This window comes from Magnolia sinica, chromosome 14 (assembly GCF_029962835.1).
Source record: "Magnolia sinica isolate HGM2019 chromosome 14, MsV1, whole genome shotgun sequence".
Taxonomy (NCBI): domain Eukaryota; kingdom Viridiplantae; phylum Streptophyta; class Magnoliopsida; order Magnoliales; family Magnoliaceae; genus Magnolia; species Magnolia sinica.
The window spans coordinates 50,658,905-50,678,182 of record NC_080586.1 but is presented as its reverse complement, the minus strand read 5'-3'; the positions used below and the strand labels follow the sequence as shown (position 1 = coordinate 50,678,182).

Sequence of the window (19,278 nt, the reverse complement as noted above, 5' to 3'; positions counted from 1 at the left end):
ATGGTGGGCCACGAGCTTAAAAATAAAGTCAATCCATGACTTGGGTGGGCCACACCACATACTATAGTTGAGAGGGTTACCCTCCCATTAAAACATTCATAATCATTTATTGGGCCCACCTAGATGTGGTTCATAGATCCAGCCCATTCATTATGTGTGTCCCACTTGGATGAGGAGTTAGACCAAGTTTCATACACATCCAAAACTCATGTGGGCCCCACGAAATGCTTTTAAATGTTTTAGGGATGTCTTCTCATAGTTTTAGATGCTATAACCCACCTAAGTCTCGTATATGATTGATTTTTGGACTTAAAGGGGACACATCAAATGCATGGTGTTGATGTTCTACACACATCATGGTGGGGCCCACATAGATTAACCTCATGGGAAGTTCCCATGAGGTGACCTTATAGTACCATTTCACTATTTAGGTAACTCCTTCATGGGTGTTCTCTAACTGTGTAGAGCCCACCTTGATATATTTTATGTATATCGACACCGTCCATATATTTTTCCATCATATTTAAGGATGTGATTTCAAATCATAAGAACTCAATAATCTCAAGTGGGCCATACCAATCAAAACAATGATGAATAACCATTAAAAACCTTTTGAAGGCCACAAAAGTTTTGGATCAATTTTATTTTTGTAGTTTACCTTCATCTAGATCTTTTTTACATTATCAACAAGTTGGATTACAAATAAACATTACTAAAACCTTACGATTGGCTCTTTATAATTTTTAATGGCGAGGTCTATATTATCATTCTTTCTAGTGTTGTGGTCCACTTAAGATTTAAATCTACATAATTTTTTATACCCGGCCCAAAAATGGGGTGGAGAAACATATGGGTGGCAAGGATATACAACACATCATCAAAATCTCACTTTTGTTATCTAGCTTTTCAATTTTTCTTGTCAAAATACAAAATCTAGTTTTCTTTTTTAAAATATATATATTTTTTCAAATTTGTCAATTTTTTCACAATTTTGTTTAATTTTTTAAATTTTCTTTTTCAAAATATCATTTTTTTTATCGAAATCTTTTTTTTTTCAAAATAATCAACATTATTCAAAGTTCTTAATTTTTTTTTTCAAAATCTAGATTTTTATAAAATCACATTTTTTTTTTCAAAATCTAAATTTTTCTTAAATATTGTTAATTATTTTTCTAAGCTTATCAACTATTTCTTTTTCAAAATTCATAATTTTTTTGAACTTCTCAATTTTTGACCTGGATACATAATACATACATGAAGGTGGCCTCCACAGTAACCCCACGTTAAAGCAGACGGTTTAGGACCGTCTCTAATGCAGACGGTCGTTGACAGTCTCAAATGACCACTATAAGACAGCTAAGGACTTCTCTAATACAGACGGTCATTACAGTCTCAAATGACCGGTCTAAGACAGCTAATGGTCGTCTCTAATGCAGATGGTCTTTGACCGTCTCAGATGACTGCATATAAGACGGTCAAAGACCGTCTTTTATTCCAGACGGTCAATAGCCGTCTTTTCTCCATAGTTAACGACGGATTCTGACCATCTTAAATGAAAAGACAATTTTCCTTCATATTAAGGATGGTCAAGAGCAATCTAAAATTTTAGAGACAGTTTACGACCGTCTCTAAACCGTCTTTAAACCAAGGAATTTTGCAGATGGTCCACAACCGTCTCAAAATTCATCTTTCTTTTTTTTTTTTCATTTTTCACGTAGTGTTAAATCCCATGACACTGGTAGAGAAAATGATTGCTTGCCCCAAGTAGGTCAATGAAGTAGGTCAATGGAATATAATGAATAAGGTATAATCCTTCAGAAGTTGAAACTCTCATTTTAACTGTGAATTAAATATGCATGTTGGTTCTGATTGATGACTCCAAATTCTTAGGCTCTCAATTCTTATTGCTGCGATTAAAAGAAAAGAAAAGAAAAAAAATGCAGCCCCGTCCTAGTTTCTATTCATATCTGAAATATGTTGCCTTTGCCTCCACAGAAATGGTGTTGGGGCTGGTATATGCTAAGGCACAGAACCTTCTCACTCCAATAACCATGCATGCATGCTGGAACTTGTTGTCATCTGCAGGTTCCTATAGACTAATATTGTATTGTTTGCATTCATCACCCTGCCTTCCTTCAACAGGTGGTAATTTTGGGATAATGTTTTTATACGTTAGGTCGTAACATAACATTAACATGGCCTTTCTATTACTTACGCTGTGATTTTGAATGCTAGGCCTCGTACATAACAGGGGATGTTTTTGTGTTTACATGCACATGTAAATCCATTTTCCATTTCCAATAGACTTGGATAGCCTTAGATAAAAGCTTTTTCATGGAGGATTTAACTTCTGTGATTCTTTTACTTGATCTCTAATAATCTCTCTTTTTAGATTCTAAATAACTAGTCGAGCTAGAGTATGAAACACAAGTGAAGTCTAGAGTTTTTCTAAATAACTAGTCGGGCTAGAGTTCCGATCATAGGGCATTACTGCTTGGTTCCAATGGCTTCTTTTCAGTAATCTTGCCATACGATGTCTACCAACTTGTGTTTGTGTGGTCTCACATGCAGCCAGTTGAACCATAGTATTATCATCCAGGTGGTGCATAATTGCCTACTTATCATCTGTGTAAGTCTATATGACCTCCAATCCATCCAATTGGTTTGCCCCACCATGAACATCACCTGGTGCAGAAGTCCGAATTATCCACTCATCAAGCGGTCATACTTGTACATAGGACCAGTTTGGCAGTTGTCCATTGTTTTTGTGGTCCACATGATGAGGGGATTGGTCTGATTTTTGCATCAGGTGTTCTTTGTGGTGGGGCCAAGCAATGAGTGCATCATCACAGTTTTTGCATTTATGTATTTCTATTTTGTTGATGAATTACTTTACTATGAATAATTGCACATCATTTTTAGGTTTTAACTAGAGATTTAATTTGTACTCTCTAGATTTTATAGATGATGCTGCTTACACATTTCAGGCGATTGATGAGAGAGTTTACACATATGCGTGACCAAGTTGTTCATCCAACTTGATTCTTGGACCAAGCATAAGTTGTGGGTAAGTTTTACTAACATGTGTGTGAAGCATTGCCCAACCAAATGCAGCCACATGCACCAATGTAGCGTAAGGTTGTGAGATAAAAGCTTTCCATTAAGTGGGTCACACTTTTTAGAACTTTTAGCTTAAAAATCAAGTGTTTCCTTCCTTAAGTTTTTAGAACTTTTAGCTTAAAAATCAAGTGTTTCCTTCCTTAATTGTCTATTTGTAGCCCACCAACTCAAGGATTCAAAGGAAACCTTAGGGATTCATCCATTTTGGACTCATCATGTGTTGTTGGTTGTTACTAATAAAGGTCCTAGAAGGGGTCCTCTTGGTGCTGCAACTTCCATTTGAAACATCCCTGAAAGAAGTAATAGAAAATGGGGAGGTAAAGGTTCAAACCACCTTGAGAACTAGCAGATGAAAGAAGATAGAACTGTGTTTTTGTGTTTACATGCACATGTAAATCCATTTTCCATTTCCAATAGACCTGGATAGCCTTAGATAAAAAGCTTTTTCATGGAGGATTTAACTTTTATGATTCTTTTATTTGATCTCTAATAATCTCTCATTAGATTTGGTTCAACCGGAGAATCTACAATTGATTGGTGGACCCTCAGTTGGGAATCATCAATGTGTAGAGAGAATACGGCCATGTAAGTTGTACTCTTCGTGTAAAGAGCTCATTGCTCAAGGGCGAGTTACTTTGGTAGATGGGCCCCAAATGATTCATGGCAAAGCCCTTCAGGAAGATCTTTACAAGGTTGCCATTGATATCATTGTCAAAGGATACATTGAATTGCCCGAGCTAGATGGATATCATTCGACTTTAGACGAAGTTGGAATTGGCTCATTTGTTGCATGGCAACATTGCTTTACTGAGTTCACAGATTAGCGACAATAGTCTAATACTTTTTTGGACACTTAACCTTTTTGGACTTTATGTATGTTTTGATTGTATAGCTTACTTGATTAGTTGTTTTTAGAGACTAGACATGATACATGTAATGCAGGTTTTTGACAAATGTATTGATGGCTTCGATCATCCCTGCATGGTAAGGAATTATATCATAGATAAAACACTTTACTAAAAGTAGACTCTACCAGTTTGGTTAACACTTTACTGAAATTTGCAGATTATTGAATCTCTGATAAATAGGGTGGATTTATCTGAAGAGGAGGCAGAAGCTTCTCTTGATTTTTTACTAAGTGAAGCTAATGAAGTTTTGATTAGTGCTTTTCTTGTTCTTTTGAGAGCCAAAGGAGAGTCATTTGAAGAAGTGAGTGGTCATATGTAACATTTTATAAAAGAAAGTAAAATATGTGATGTTTCTGAATATTAGAACACAAGCATGATTGAGAGAGAAGCTCCATAAGCTTGATTCATAGACTGAAATTGATAAGCATATTACTCCTTTATCGATTTATAGATCTCTGCATTTGCAGGTTGTGAGATTGGCAAGGGCAATGTTCAAATGTTGTAGGAAGGTTGAAGGAATGACTGATGTGGTCGATATTGTTGGAACGGAAGGTGATGGGACAAACACGATTAACATATCAATAGGGGCTTGTATTCTAGCTGCTGCCTCTGGTGCAAAAATTGCCAAGGTGATGCTCTTTTTTTTTTCTTTTTTTCTTTTTTAAAAGTAATTAGTCAGCTTATAACAAATTTTTAGAGTGCAATTGAGTTTTGGGCTTCACAAATACTGAATTACATTAGTAAATTTGCTTGAGTCACCATTCAACTGAATTCAATTTCCGAGCATTTGAGCAATGGATTTAGTTTCGACCTTGATTTATTCCTGAAAGATTTATCTTTTAACTCTCTCTCTCTCTCTCTCTCTCTCTAATAACGGATAAAATAAAAAGCTATTGATGGACTGTTTCATGGTTGAAAATATTGTTTCTGAAGACCAATGTGGCCAACTATCGGCCAATAAGACCACTTTTTGAAAACAAATCTTAAATGATACTGATATTTGGTTAGACAATTTAAACTTTGAATTCTGCACAATTCAATATAGGTTTGGCATTTCTTTGTGTAGGGTGGTATCGAAGATGGTGAAGAACTAAGAGCTGCAGCCCTTAGAGTATTAAGAGAAGAAACTGGAATAGCGTCAGCTGAAATTATTGCAGAAGTAAGTTTCTTAAGTTCTATAGAATCCTATTAGTAGCTACAATTTTTAGTCCCATTCAGGTTTCATCTGTTGCATTGTCCCAAACACTCGGCCCCAATTAATGTCATCCACCAAGAGATTCACACAGAAGTAGATTTTGGGTTGACTAAGTTGATCTTTGCACGATGTGGCTCACAGGATGGCGGCTATGTGGACTATTGGGTGATGTGGCTATTATGTGGACTGTTGGACTGAGTAATGTTGTAGGGAGGCTTGACTGTTTGACCAATGAAAGTAGTTGCCAAAGTGTTAAAGGGTGTTTCCAAGTGGACACCAAAACCTTTATCATCAAACACAAGCATATGACCCACCCAAACGGACACCAAAACCTTTATAAATAGAGGATCCAGGAGAGGTTTTTGCATATTCTAGCAATCGGTCTCTAATTCAATTCTAAAAACTCTTATTTTATTCATGTTTTCTAGTGTGGTATTCATAATTTTCAAGTTGTTATTTTGTTCCTGTAGAAACAAAAGGATGTTTCTGGTTTGGTTCATTGCTAGAGGTGTTCAAGATCAATCGACTAGCACTGCTTGTTGAAGAGTGACAACAGAATTTTGGGTTTCATTGAATCCTAGGTACAACTGTTTCTTTCTTATGGTGTGATGCGATGCCATGAAAATCCCCATTAGAGTGATTCCATGTGATTATCCCTTTAATAGATCATTGTAAGTATCTGACATCAGATACTTGGATGCAATCTACTAACTCCATGCATTCTGAAGTTCAACTGTGAAAATATCAAGATGTGATACTATTTTATCTATGATACTGATAAAAGAAATCACGATGTGATACTGATAAGCTGTTCCAATATTTATCTGTGATATGGCTGCTGACATCTTTGATTTTACTAAGTTGAATTAAGGGGTATTTTTGTTTTTTGTTCCATTGTCGTTATCATCTTACACATCAAATAGCTAGCATCCTTTTACAGATTTTTAATATGGCCTTGTATTTACATTCAATGTTACATGCAAAGTTAAAGGAGTCTCAGTATGTTGATTTGCAAACCAATGACCTATGGAGTTCATCATTTGAAGATCCAGTTCTTCAAAAGGCTCTTGAAACGAAATGGAGCCAAGTTCTATCTGTAAGTGCTATGGTTGAAAGCCCCTTTATGTTGTCAAATTTGTGGTGCCAAACACACTACTTGTACTTTGTGAAATTGCATACATGTTCGAAACATAGTTTGGATGAAGTGTGTATGTATGAAGCAAGTCACGGTATATGGATGTTGACCACATCAGTGAAGCATAATGCTCAACTCAAGATATGTCAAGCCACGACATTGTCTCGCAAGATCGACTTCGAAAGACAAGACAAGTTTACAAGTCAGGACTCGAGAATTCACAAGTTACAAGTCAAGATTCAAGATTATGTAATTGAAGCTTTTAAGGACAAGCTACATCAAGATTTCAAGCCTCACTTTCTTTAAAGGTTATATATCTTAAGGGTTCAATGTCCTTACTTCACTATTAAGGTATGTTTGACCTTAGGTTAACCTTTAGAGTAGGTCATTTCGGATACACAATGCAAATATTTTATTTTTGAGAATTTGGTCTGTTCTAAGACTAGTACTGGACCTTACTCGACTAGTCCTAACACTGCTTCGACCTATCTAAGAATTTCCTGGACCAGTCGTAAGTTTGTTGCAAAAATTTGAAATTTTCTTTTAAGCTTCGACCAGTCCTAAGGTCTGTTCGACCAGTCATATGAACAATGTCGACTGCTCCTTCGACCAGTCATGAACCTATGACTCAAACTACAGCGGTGAATTTTACTTGACTTCGACTAGTTGTGAGCAACCTACGACCAGTTAAAGGTGACCTTCGACTAGTCATAGACTACCTACGATCAGTCATGAAACTGCCTTATTTTATCGCGCTCAAATTTTTAAATATCCGTTGGTCCTACGACCTGTCGTAGAGACTTCTGGACCAGTCGAAGATGCGATTTGCTCTCCTATAAATAGAGCACGAATCTCAGAATATAGAAGACGACTCAAGCAATTTTAATCCGGCCTTCTGAGAGATAAGTCTGTGCTCCATTTAAGCTAAGTGTGCACATTTAATATTCTCTTTCTTTAGCTTTTTAAATTGATTTTGTTTCTTGTATTCCAATCTGATTTAAAAAGAGGATGTTCTATTTTCCTTTTTCTGGAATCAAAATCAATTATAGCTAGCCCATTTGGTTTAATTTAAAATCTATTAGAACTTAAAACCATTATAAAGTGAGTATTGGACATTGAACTTTGACATTCATACTTCTACTCCGACTTGGTTCTTCCAGGCTGTTACAACAAAGGACAAAAATAGGTATTTTACATTTTGTGTAATTTACTTTATTTGGTTTTATTTGAGGTTAAGCCAAAAAAATCTCAAAGTTGTTGGTTATCTGAGGAGAGCCAGAAAACTCATAAGTGAGGGTTTTTGAATTGTGTAAGCCCTTTGAAAAAGACACAATTATGAAAGTTTTAGGTGAACCTGTGAAAACCTATTTGATAGTGAACGCTAATATCCCCTGTGTAAGGATATTAGGAGTGGAGTAGCAATCTATGTAGCTGTTTTTTTAACAGTTGGTGAACACACAGGTGAACCACTATAATTCTTTGTGTTTTGTGGATGTGTGATTTATATTTCCTATCTTTTATCATTCAGAATTGTGGAATGTATGTGTGGATGTGAATGTTGTAATTTTTACATTTTAAGCACGGTGGGGAATGTTGTAATAATTTAGATTTAAATTCCTGTAATTTATTTCAATTCCTTGCTATTTATTTATTCCTCTTCAGTTTGAGTTTTTGATACAAAGACCTTTCTAGAAATAAGGTTGTCCTACCATAAACTCTGGTTTTTGGTGTAAGGTTGTCCTTAGAACAACATTTGTATCAACCTCTCAAGACTTGAATTTTGAGGTTGCTTTACATTCCTGTATTGTGGTTTATTTTCTCTATTTTGTTGGCTATCCTATTTCTTATTTTTCGCTGTTAAAAGTTTTATTTAGCATTGTCCTTTTCACCCCCCCCCCCCCCCCCCTCTAGGGCAAATAGCTAGGCCTTTTCAAGTGGTATCAAAGCTTAATAGATTGTTTTTAATTATTTATTCTTGGATTTATTTCCTAAGTTAAGGATCTAAGCTATATTTAAGATGTCAAATTTTGATAGCCTATCAGTCACTAGGCCTTCACCCTTTGATGGCTCCAATTATGCTTATTGGAATGCCAGGATGAGAATCTTCTTAAAACAATGGATGAAAGTGTGTGGCTGGCCACAATGAATGAATGGATCCCCCCTACCACTGAAGTAACTGCGATTAATGGTTCAAAATCTATGAGAATTATACCATATTTTTCTTGGACCACACTTCAGAAAAATGAGAGTAGTGCAAATGCTAAAGCATTAAATGCAATTACTTGTGCACTATCACCGGATGAATTCAAAATAATTTTATCCTGTGATTCTACAAAACAACCTTGGGATATATTGGAAATGACACACGAGGGTACTTCAATTGTCAAGAAATCTAAGATACAAATCCTCACAACTAAAATTGAGGAAATATGTATGGAAGAAAATGAAATGTTCATGGACTTTATACCAGATTGAATAACATTGTAAACTCTATGTGGGGTCTAGGTGATAAAATCCCTAAAAGCCAAATATGTGCTAAAATACTAAGCTCACTTCCTGAACGATTCAATTCTAAAGTAACCACAATCAAGGAACTTCGGGATATTGACAATATGAGGGTTGATGAATTAGTTGGCTCATTACAGACTTATGAGTTAACCTTTAAAGCTCCAAAAGGTAAATCTATTGCCTTAAAATCTTCTAAAAATGGTTTTCAAGAAAATGATTTAAACTTTGATTTAGAAAACTCTGAAGATGATATGGCCCTTTTGAAGAAAAAGTTTTATAAGATTTTTAAAAGTAAAAAGAGGGTTGATCTTCAAAAGGCAAATGATAAAAAGAAAAGATCTAAACCTAATTCTAAATCTTGAAAATCATTAAAAGACAGTGTTACAACTGCCAAGAATATGGGCATTTAGCAAACAAGTGTCCTAAAAAGGACAAACCCATAAAAAAGGGTATGTTGGCTACTTGGGATGAATCCTCTGATTCTGAAACCTCTTCTGATTCAGAAGATTCTGAAACCGAGTCGGGCAGTAATGTTAAGGCCCTTATGACTGTAGCCAAATTCACTTTTTTAGATAATGATGACTATACGAGTGAAGAAAATCTGAATAGTGAATGTGAAAATGAAGATGATGTTCAAGATGCATATAATGCCCTATACAAGGAAAGTTGTAAAATTGCTACAAAACTGAAACTTCAAAAAGAGAAATTTTCTAAACGCAAAGAAATTTATGAATCTCTTGTTTTAGAAAAGTCTCACATTTCAGACTGTTTTGAAGAGACAAAATGCGATTTAGATTTAAAAACCTCCCAATTTAAAAATCTTAAATCTGAAAATGAACAACTAAAACATGAAGTCCCTTCACTCTTGAGTTTAAAGGAAACCTGAAAATATGCCCAAGGTAATCCTAAATTAGAAAAACTCTTATTAGGATCGAGAAAATGTGGTGATCGATCCGGTCTGGGCTATGACAAGAGTGTTCCTCCTAAATCGAAGAATACTTCTCCCAATTTTGTAAAGGGAGAGACCTTAAACTCAAAAGGGAAAGATCAAACATTTTCTAAAAACTCTAAATCTTTTCAAAAACCTAAAAACCATATCAACTATAAAAAGCAAAACCAAAGTCCTTTGGCTGAAAAGATAGTTGATTTACTTAAGGAGCTTCTAAAGTCTAACTCACTAGGTCATACTTATACTCTTACAAATGAAAGAAGACCAACTATCCACCTAAACCCAAAACAGTTATGAAATGGGTTCCAAAGGGTACTTTCTTGGTTGCCCACACAACTTTCAAAGCTATAAGTCATTCAAAGTGGTACCTAGACAATGGAAGCTCAAAGCATATGACTGGTGATAAAGGTTTATTTACCGATCTTAAAGATATGACAGATGGTTCGGTCACTTTTGGTGATGGCAGCAACTGTAAGATTATGGGCCAAGGTACGGTTCAAGTTTATAACCTTCCTTTGTTCAAGAATGTCTTATATGTTGAAGGACTAAAACATAACTTGCTAAGCATATCTCAAATATGCGACAATAACCACGGTGTAAAGTTTTCCAATCAAAGCTATGAGATTCTAAACAACAAGGGTTCAGTAGTACTAACTGGATGTAGAACGTCTAAAAACTGCTATATTGTTAGTAATCCAGCTCATCTAATCAATCTTGTTACATGGTTCATATAGACCAGACTGATTTATGGCACAAACGTCTTGGACATGTACACTACCAAAATCTATATAGATTGAGCAAACGGGAACTTATAAGAGGTCTACCCAAACTACAAAAAATAGATAAAATATGTGGTGAATGCCAGATTGGCAAACAAACAAGGAACTCACATAAAAAAGTAAATTCCAATGTCACATTAAGACCACTCGAGCTTCTCTATATGGATCTTATAGGACCTACTAGTACAGAGAGTCGAGGTGGCAAAAGATATATTCTGGTAATTGTAGATGATTTTACCAGATATACTTGGGTAATCTTCTTAAGGGACAAATCTGAAACCCTTGAAGAAGTGAGAAAAGTTCTTAAAAGGATTCAAACTAAAAAAGGTTCTCAAATCAGTAAGATTCGTAGTGATCATGGATCCGAATTTGAGAATAGCTGTTTTGAGAAGTTCTGTAGCGACCAGGGAATATTACATGAATTCTCAGCGCCTAAAACTCCAAAATAAAATGGTATAGTTGAAAGGAGAAATAGAGTGCTTCAAGAAATGGCAAATGTCTTGTTGAATAACATGAAGCTCTCTAAGAATCTTTGGGCTGAAGCAATCAATACAGCTTGCTATATAATTAACCGGGTTTCCACCAGTAAAGGTAATAATAAAACGGCTTACGAAATGTGGTTCGATAAAAAGCCTACTGTCAAATATTTTCGAGTTTTTGGCAACAAGTGCTATATTTTACGAGATTATGAAAATCTAGGAAAGTTTGATACGAAGAGTGATGAAGGGATCTTTCTAGGATATTCTTTAAACAGTCGAGCTTATAGGGTTCTGAACAAGAGGACCGGTGTGATTCAAGAGTCCATCAATGTGGTCAATGACGATCATGTAAACACACCAGTCTCAAGTCCAGATAATGATGAAGTTCTTTTAATTAATAAAACAGATACCTCATCGAATCAAACAGAGTCTGAATTGAGGACTGTTAAAGATCATCCAACCACATAGATTCTTGGAAACCCTCTCACTGGTGTTCGTACCCGTAAACAACTTGAGGATATTTGTAATTACGTATGTTTTACAACCCAGATAGAACCATATAACGTAAAAGAAGCTCTTGCTGATGAAAACTGGATTGTTGTAATGCAAGAAGAACTTAACCAATTTGTGAGAAATGATGTTTGGTATCTCGTACCTAGACCTAAAGATAAACACATCATTGGAACCAAATGGATTTTCAAAAATAAGTTTGACGAGTTTGGCAATATAATTAGAAATAAGGCTAGGCTAGTGGTACAAGGTTACACTCAAATTGAAGGTATTGATTATGATGAAACCTTCGCACTAGTAGCACATCTTGAATCAATTAGACTTTTTATATCCATTGCGTGTCTTAGAAAATTTAAGATTTACCAAATGGATGTGAAAAGTGCATTTTTAAATGGTGATCTACATGAGAAAGTCTATGTTGAACAACCGATGGGTTTTGAAGACCCCAAAAATGTTGATCATGTGTATCACCTTAAAAAGGCACTCTACGGCTTAAAACAGGCTCCTAGGGCATGATATGAGAAACTAACAAAGTTTCTATTAAGCAATAATTTTCAAATAGGATGTGTTGATAAAACTCTATTTTTTAAAAAACATAATGATCTCATTTTAATAGTACAGATTTATGTTGATGATATCATTTATGGATCTACCTGTACTAACATGACTATTGAGTTTGCAGATTTGATGAAATCTTAGTTTGAAATGAGCATGGTTGGGGAATTGAATTATTTCCTTAGGTTGCAAGTAAAACAACAATCTGATGGAATGTTCATTTCTCAATCTAAATATGTTATGAATTTGATTAAGAGATTTGGATTCGAGAATAGTAGGAATTTTGATACTCCTATGAGTACAACTTTAAAACTCTCAAAAGATTCTGTAGATAAAAATGTGGATCCAAAATTATATCGGAGTATGATTGGTAGTTTATTGTATTTAACTGCTAGTAGACCTAATATCACACTAAGTGTTAGTATTTGCGCTAGATATCAGTCTGATCCTAAAGAATTGCACTTGACTGCTGTCAAGCGGATTATGCGATATGTCGCAAGTACTGTTAATCTCGGTCTCTGGTATCCACATAAGACTAGTGATCAATTAGCTGGGTACTCGGATGCTGATTGGGCTGGTAATCTTGATGATAGAAAATCAACCAGTGGTGGTTGCTTTTATATAGGAAACTGTTTAGTTTCTTAGTTTAGCAAGAAACAAAGTTCTATATCACTTTCAACTGCTGAAGCTGAATATATTGCAGCTGGTAATGCATGTACGGAGCTAGTTTGGATGAAATGTATGTTAAGTGATTATGGAATTAAACAGGATTCTATGTTATTATATTGTGATAATTCCAGTGCCATAAATATTTCAAAAAATCCAATTCAACATTCTCGTACTAAGCACATTGACATTAGATTTCATTATATTCGTGAATTAGTAGAAGAAAAGATCCTATCTTTGGAATATATCCCTACCGAGAATCAACATGCTAACATTTTCACTAAACCGCTTGACAATAGTAGGTTTAACAAAATGAAATTTGATCTTGGCATGTGCTTTCTAAAATGATTATTTATGCCTATTTGTATCATATTGTATATATTTGATAGTTTAGATTTCAATTTTTGTGAAAAATGAAGGAAATCAATTTTGTGTGTGGTACTTGACCAGTCGAGGATTTCCTCGACCCGTCTTATCACGACCGGTCATAGAAAACCCATGACTAGTTGTAAATCGCGCTAATTGATTTAAATTGGGGAAAATTTCATTTCTTGCTTATTTCAACTTCCCTCTCCGACAGGCCGACGCCCGACCAGTCAAACCCACCTTCCAAATCCATCAAGGTTAGTGTTCTATTTGCTTATTTCTTGTGGATTTGTGTCAAGTATACTTCTATTTCTCTCTTGAAGTTGTCTTTTTCTAATTTTGTTGAGATTTGGGGTTTTTCTTCACCCATATCTGATTTGAGAATACCCATATCTCAATTCATTGTAACTTTTTGTTTCTTTCAAATCTTTGTTGCATATGGCATCTAGAGGAAGAAAGACAATATCCCGCGGTCCATCTTCTTCCAAATCTACTGCTATTACCAAGCGTCATCTTCGATCCTCTGAAGATGATCCATCTTTTGCACGGGACATCAGATTGAGGAATGTTATTGTAGAACGTCCTGTTGATATGAATCATGTTGCTCTTTATGATATCCTTCCTTTTCTTCAAATTGTAGGTTGGGATAACTTATTGCATTGGGGTAGGCCAGCATATCGGTCCATTACCCGGTCCTTGTTCACTTGCATATGTAATTTTTTACTAGAAAATTTAACTTTTAAAATGGCCACAAGAGAAGGACCATTTAACGTTGATAGTCATTTGATTTTAGCTCTTATGGAAATTCATATGAATGATGAGGGCATTCCCATCCATACCTTATCTGAAAAACCCTCAGAAACTGAAAAACATATGCTCACTAGAGACTTATGCAATTTGGACGTACAATGGACGCATAAAGGGAATGCGCACCCCTCAAAGTTTTTGTTACCCAAATACAGAGTTCTTCACAAGATTTTTGTGTCCAACTTGTATCCTCGATCGGGTAATAAATTTGAATTGATGTCTTTCATGGTTCGTGTTCTTCATACTGTTGCCAGAGGTGGTCATGTTTGTTTACCATCCTTGATTTATTACTCCATTATTCAGTTTCGACTCCATCCAGGTCACAGTGACATCCCTTTTACTTATTTGATGACTGTGTTGGCTACACATATGTTAGTCGACATGCCTGCTAGAGAAGCCCCTATCCATCATCAGATATTTAACAATTCTAACCTTAATAAGATGAAGCTGGATATGCTTCCTGGCCAAGGTGATGGTAATGATGGTGCTGAAGCTAGAAATGAGGAAGAAGCTGGTGATCTTCCTCCTGATGACATTAACATGGATGATATATTTGAAGAACTTGAATCTGATTCAGCAAATGATCCAGATTATGAGCCTTCTGAGTTTGATGCACGTTTACGTGCTTTGGAGGAGAAGGTTGAGAATATGCATGTTACTAATGTCACGCAATTCAAAAATATGCGCAAATATCTTAGGCTTTTGAATAAGGTCATGCATCAACTTGATCCTTCCATACCTGCTCCTTCATCTGGCTTAGATTAGTTCTTTTTATTTTACTGTACTGTATTAACTTTATTACTCTTCTGCTCTATCTGTTTGGGAAATTGTTGCTACCTTTGACTTATCTCTGTTTATGTATTATATGCTTTATTTATCTCGTATATCCTATTTTTTTTCACTCTCATATCTCAGCCATTTGTTCATTGGTTCCTTTGTCCTATTGTGACAAAAAGGGGGAGATTGGATGTCTAGTGGATGTCTGTGGTATGAGGAGATGTTATGAGGAGGGAGTAGTATTTCATATTTTTTTTGGATTTATGTGATGTATGTTACTCATGGGAGTATGTGCAGAGATGGTCTATTTGTTGAATTGATTTGCAGGTTCATGCGATTATGAATGTGTGTCGGTTGATAATAACTGGTGCATGACTCTTTAACCAGATATTCTACGTTATGTAATATATCTTAAAAGTGTGTTTTATCACTAATTTGACAAAGGGGAAGATTGTAAGTGCTATGGTTGAAAGCCCCTTTATGTTGTCAAATTTGTGGTGCCAAAAACACTACTTGTACTTTGTGAAAGTGCATATATGTTCGAAACACAGTTTGGATGAAGTGTGTATGTATGAAGCAAGTCACAGTGTATGGATGTTGATTACATCAGTGAAGCATAATGCTCAACTCAAGATATGTCAAGCCACGACATTGTCTCGCAAGATCGACTTCGAAAGACAAGACAAGTTTACAAGTCAGGACTCGAGAATTCACAAGTTACAAGTCGAGATTCAAGATTATGTAATTGAAGCTTTTAAGGACAAGCTACATCAAGATTTCAAGCCTCACTTTCTTTAAAGGTTATATATCTTAAGGGTTCAATGTCCTTACTTCACTATTAAGGTATGTTTGACCTTAGGTTAACCTTTAGAGTAGGTCATTTCGGATACATAATGCAAATATTTTATTTTTGAGAATTTGGTCTGTTCTAAGACTAGTACTGGACCTTACTCGACTAGTCCTAGCACTGCTTCGACCTATCTAAGAATTTCCTGGACCAGTCGTAAGTTTGTTGCAAAAATTTGACCAGTCCTAAGGTCTGTTCGACCAGTCGTATGAACAATGTCGACTGCTCCTTCGATTAGTCATGAACCTATGACTCAAACTACAACATTGAATTTTACTTGGCTTCGACTAGTTGTGAGCAACTCACAACTAGTCGAAGGTAACCTTCGACCAGTCGTAGACTACTTACGATCAGTCGTGAAACTGCCTTATCTTATCGCACTCAAATTTTCAAATATCCGTTGGTCCTACGACCTGTCATAGAGACTTCTGGACCAGTCGAAGATGTGATTTGCTCCCCTATAAAATGAGCACGAATCTTAGAATATAGAAGACGACTCAAGCAATTTTAATCTGGCCTTCAGAGAGATAAGTCTGTGCTCCATTTAAGCTAAGTGTGCATATTTAATATTCTCTTTCTTTAGCCTTTTAAATTGATTTTTTTTTCTTGTATTCCAATCTGATCTAAAAAGAGGATGTTCTATTTTCCTTTTTTTGGAATCAAAATCAATTAAAGCTAGCCCATTTAGTTTAATTTAAAATCTATTAGAACTTAGAACCATTATAAAGTGAGTATTAGACATTGAACTTTGACATTCAAACTTTTACTCCGACTTGGTTCTTCTGGGCTACTACAACAAAGGAGAAAAATAGGTATTTTACATTTTGTGTAATTTACTTTATTTGGTTTTATTTAAGGTTAAGCCAGAAAAATCTCAAAGTTGTTGGTTATCTGAGGAGAGCCATAAAACTCAGAAGTGAAGGTTTTTGAATTTTGTAAGCCCTTTGAAAAAGACACAATTGTGAAGGTTTTGGGTGAACCTGTGAAAACTTATTTGATAGTGAGCACTAATATCCCCTGTGTGAGGATATTAAGAGTGGAGTAGCAATCTGTGTGGCTGTTTTTTTTAACAGTTGGTGAACACACAGGCGAACCACTATAATTCTTTGTGTTTTGTGGATGTGTGATTTATATTTCCTATCTTTTATCATTCAGAATTGTGGAATGTATTTGTGGATGTGAATGTTGTAATTTTTACATTTCAAGCACAGCGGGGAATGTTGTAATAATTTAGATTTAAATTCTTGCAATTTATTTCAATTCCTTGCTATTTATTTATTCCTCTTCGGTTTGAGTTTTTGATACAAAGACCTTTCTAGAAATAAGGTTGTCCTACCATAAACTCTGGCTTTTGGTGTAAGGTTGTCCTTAGAACAACATTTGTATTAACCTCTCAAGACTTGAATTTTGAGGTTACTTTACATTCCTGTATTGTGGTTTGTTTTATCTATTTTGTTGGATATCCTATTTCTTATTTTTTGCTGTTAAAATTTTTATTTGGCATAGTCCTATTCACACCCCCCCCCCCCCCCTAGGACAGATAGCTAGGCCTTTTCACTATCCACAATGAAGCATGTCCATATCAAGCAAGCATCAGAAGAAATATATGGAGATAGATGCACCTACAACTTTTACCGAGAGAGCTCATATGGAACACTTCCATCAGGTCTTAACCTGTATACTATACCATCTCATTTAACAACAGAAGGACCATGCCAACCATTTAAGGACAATGTCGAATACCTTGATTTGAGTGCCCCGAGGAAGCTTCTCTTATGGGCATACATGCTGGTGCATGGTCGTTGCTCAAACATTCTAGCAGCTGTAAAGCATTGCGAAGAGAATGCGAAGGTGATAATCCTGTAACCTGAGATCCTTTACAAGTTCATGTGAAGGAGAAAGTAGATTTTTCCCCCCTGATTGTTTAGTGTTGTCTAGTGGTTATTGAGCAATGCAGTTTACTAGAGTTGAAGAGCCCAGAGTAATCAGGGATGTGCACAGGATTAACAGCAGGCAGTTCCCGTGTCAAACAGCAAGTAGCAGCATTCTCTAGGCCTTCTCCAGCCCTTCAGGCAGCTGATTCAAGCCCAACAACAGCAGCAACGGCACCAACATTTCCAGCCACTACAGGAGGGGATGTGCACAGGATTAATAGCTCATGACATGTACCAAACTTCCTTGAAAGTGGCCCCGAAGGAAGCCCAGATCCCTCTAATGGCAGATGGAATACCAGGCTTGAAGAATTGGTGGAAGAGATCGCTCGGGTTGTGGGGGATGGACGAGAAGACATTAAAGAGGAGGATATGTAGCGGATATCATATCTGAAGGCAGAGTGATCATTTTAGAAAAGAGCAAGGAATTGTTGGATTATAGAAGCCTAGAAATGATATGTTGTATTGAAATTGGAAATTGGAATTGAAATTGAAATGTGTACTAGAAAAGAAGGAAAAGATTATTATGTGTGTGAATCATTCTATTGTCTTTTTCTTCTATTTGTGTAATTATCTAGCATATAATATAAGTAGATTACATACCCCTCTCTCTCTCATACCATGAACAAAGGGGTTTTAAATTGTTATTAAAACTTTGTCCTAAAATCATACTGTTGGCAACATTAATAAGCATTTAAAACCGTTTCTAAAATTTTGTGCCTAAAATGTGACCTTTGGCACCAGAACGGTTTAAAACCATTCCTAAAATTCCATTTCTAAAAATCGAAACGGTACCCAAAATGGTTTTGAACCGTTCCTAATTTTCTGCGATGCCTCGTTTAGGAACGGTATTAAACCGTTCCTGAAGCATTTAGGAACGGTTTAAAACCGTTCCTAAATGACGATTTTAGTGTAGTGTGCCCTAAATAAAATGAGCTGGAAAAGGGATGTATGGCATAGATAATGATACATACATCACGATGGGCCCCCACAAATTTTACTCACCACGCTTACTCACAACACAATCTGCTCATTACCATGGAACAGTTGGATTAGGACGCTCACTATTCAAAACCTTCCATAGTGTATGTGAAGCCCGCGCCGTGTTCTTTTATTCCATCCAATCCATTCACAAGAAGCATCCTCTAAGGATGGGTGGATGACATAAATTTTAGGTTATTCTGAAACTTAAGTGGCAAACAACCCATGATTTTAGAGGCTTGGGCCCGATTTTACATGTTTTGCCCACTTGAGTTCTAGATCCACCTGGTTTTGAAAGCCAAGGAGAATAAGATGGGGCATACATGGTGACCCCAGATGTTACTTTGTATGTTAAGCTTAATGTAGAAAGGATTGTATTGCATGCGGTCACATGACCTAGACAATCCGTTTGCCCGATCTAGCCTATCTCCAGAAACTTATACTGACTGAGTCATCCAAAAATCCAATGAGTGGAATGCAAGGATGGGTTGACATGATTTTTCGCAGACAATAAGCTAGCTATGGATGCTTAGGAGCATCAGATTGTTGTATTTTTGGCCCAGCAGTAAGAAACAAGAGTCGGACTGGACCAAATGGACGTCAAAATGCATGTGAATGGGTAGATCATAAACACTTTGCCCACTTGATCATTTCTCATATATGCCCCGCCTTATCTCACAAGTGCAACGATTCTGGATTTTTGTAAAAAAAAAAAAAAATCAAATTAAATTTTTTTGAATTAAATGAGAGAGAGAGAGAGAGAGG

The 19,278-nt window shown here is 35.9% G+C and overlaps 1 long non-coding RNA gene across 1 annotated transcript; it reads left to right on the top strand.

Moving 5' to 3' along the window:
- The first annotated feature begins 17,232 nt into the window (after window positions 1-17,232).
- LOC131225338 (uncharacterized) lies at window positions 17,233-18,102 on the top strand. The gene is made up of 2 exons (XR_009161310.1): window positions 17,233-17,452; window positions 17,559-18,102. It is a non-coding gene; the product is annotated as an uncharacterized LOC131225338 (long non-coding RNA).
- The last annotated feature ends 1,176 nt before the right edge of the window (window positions 18,103-19,278 follow it).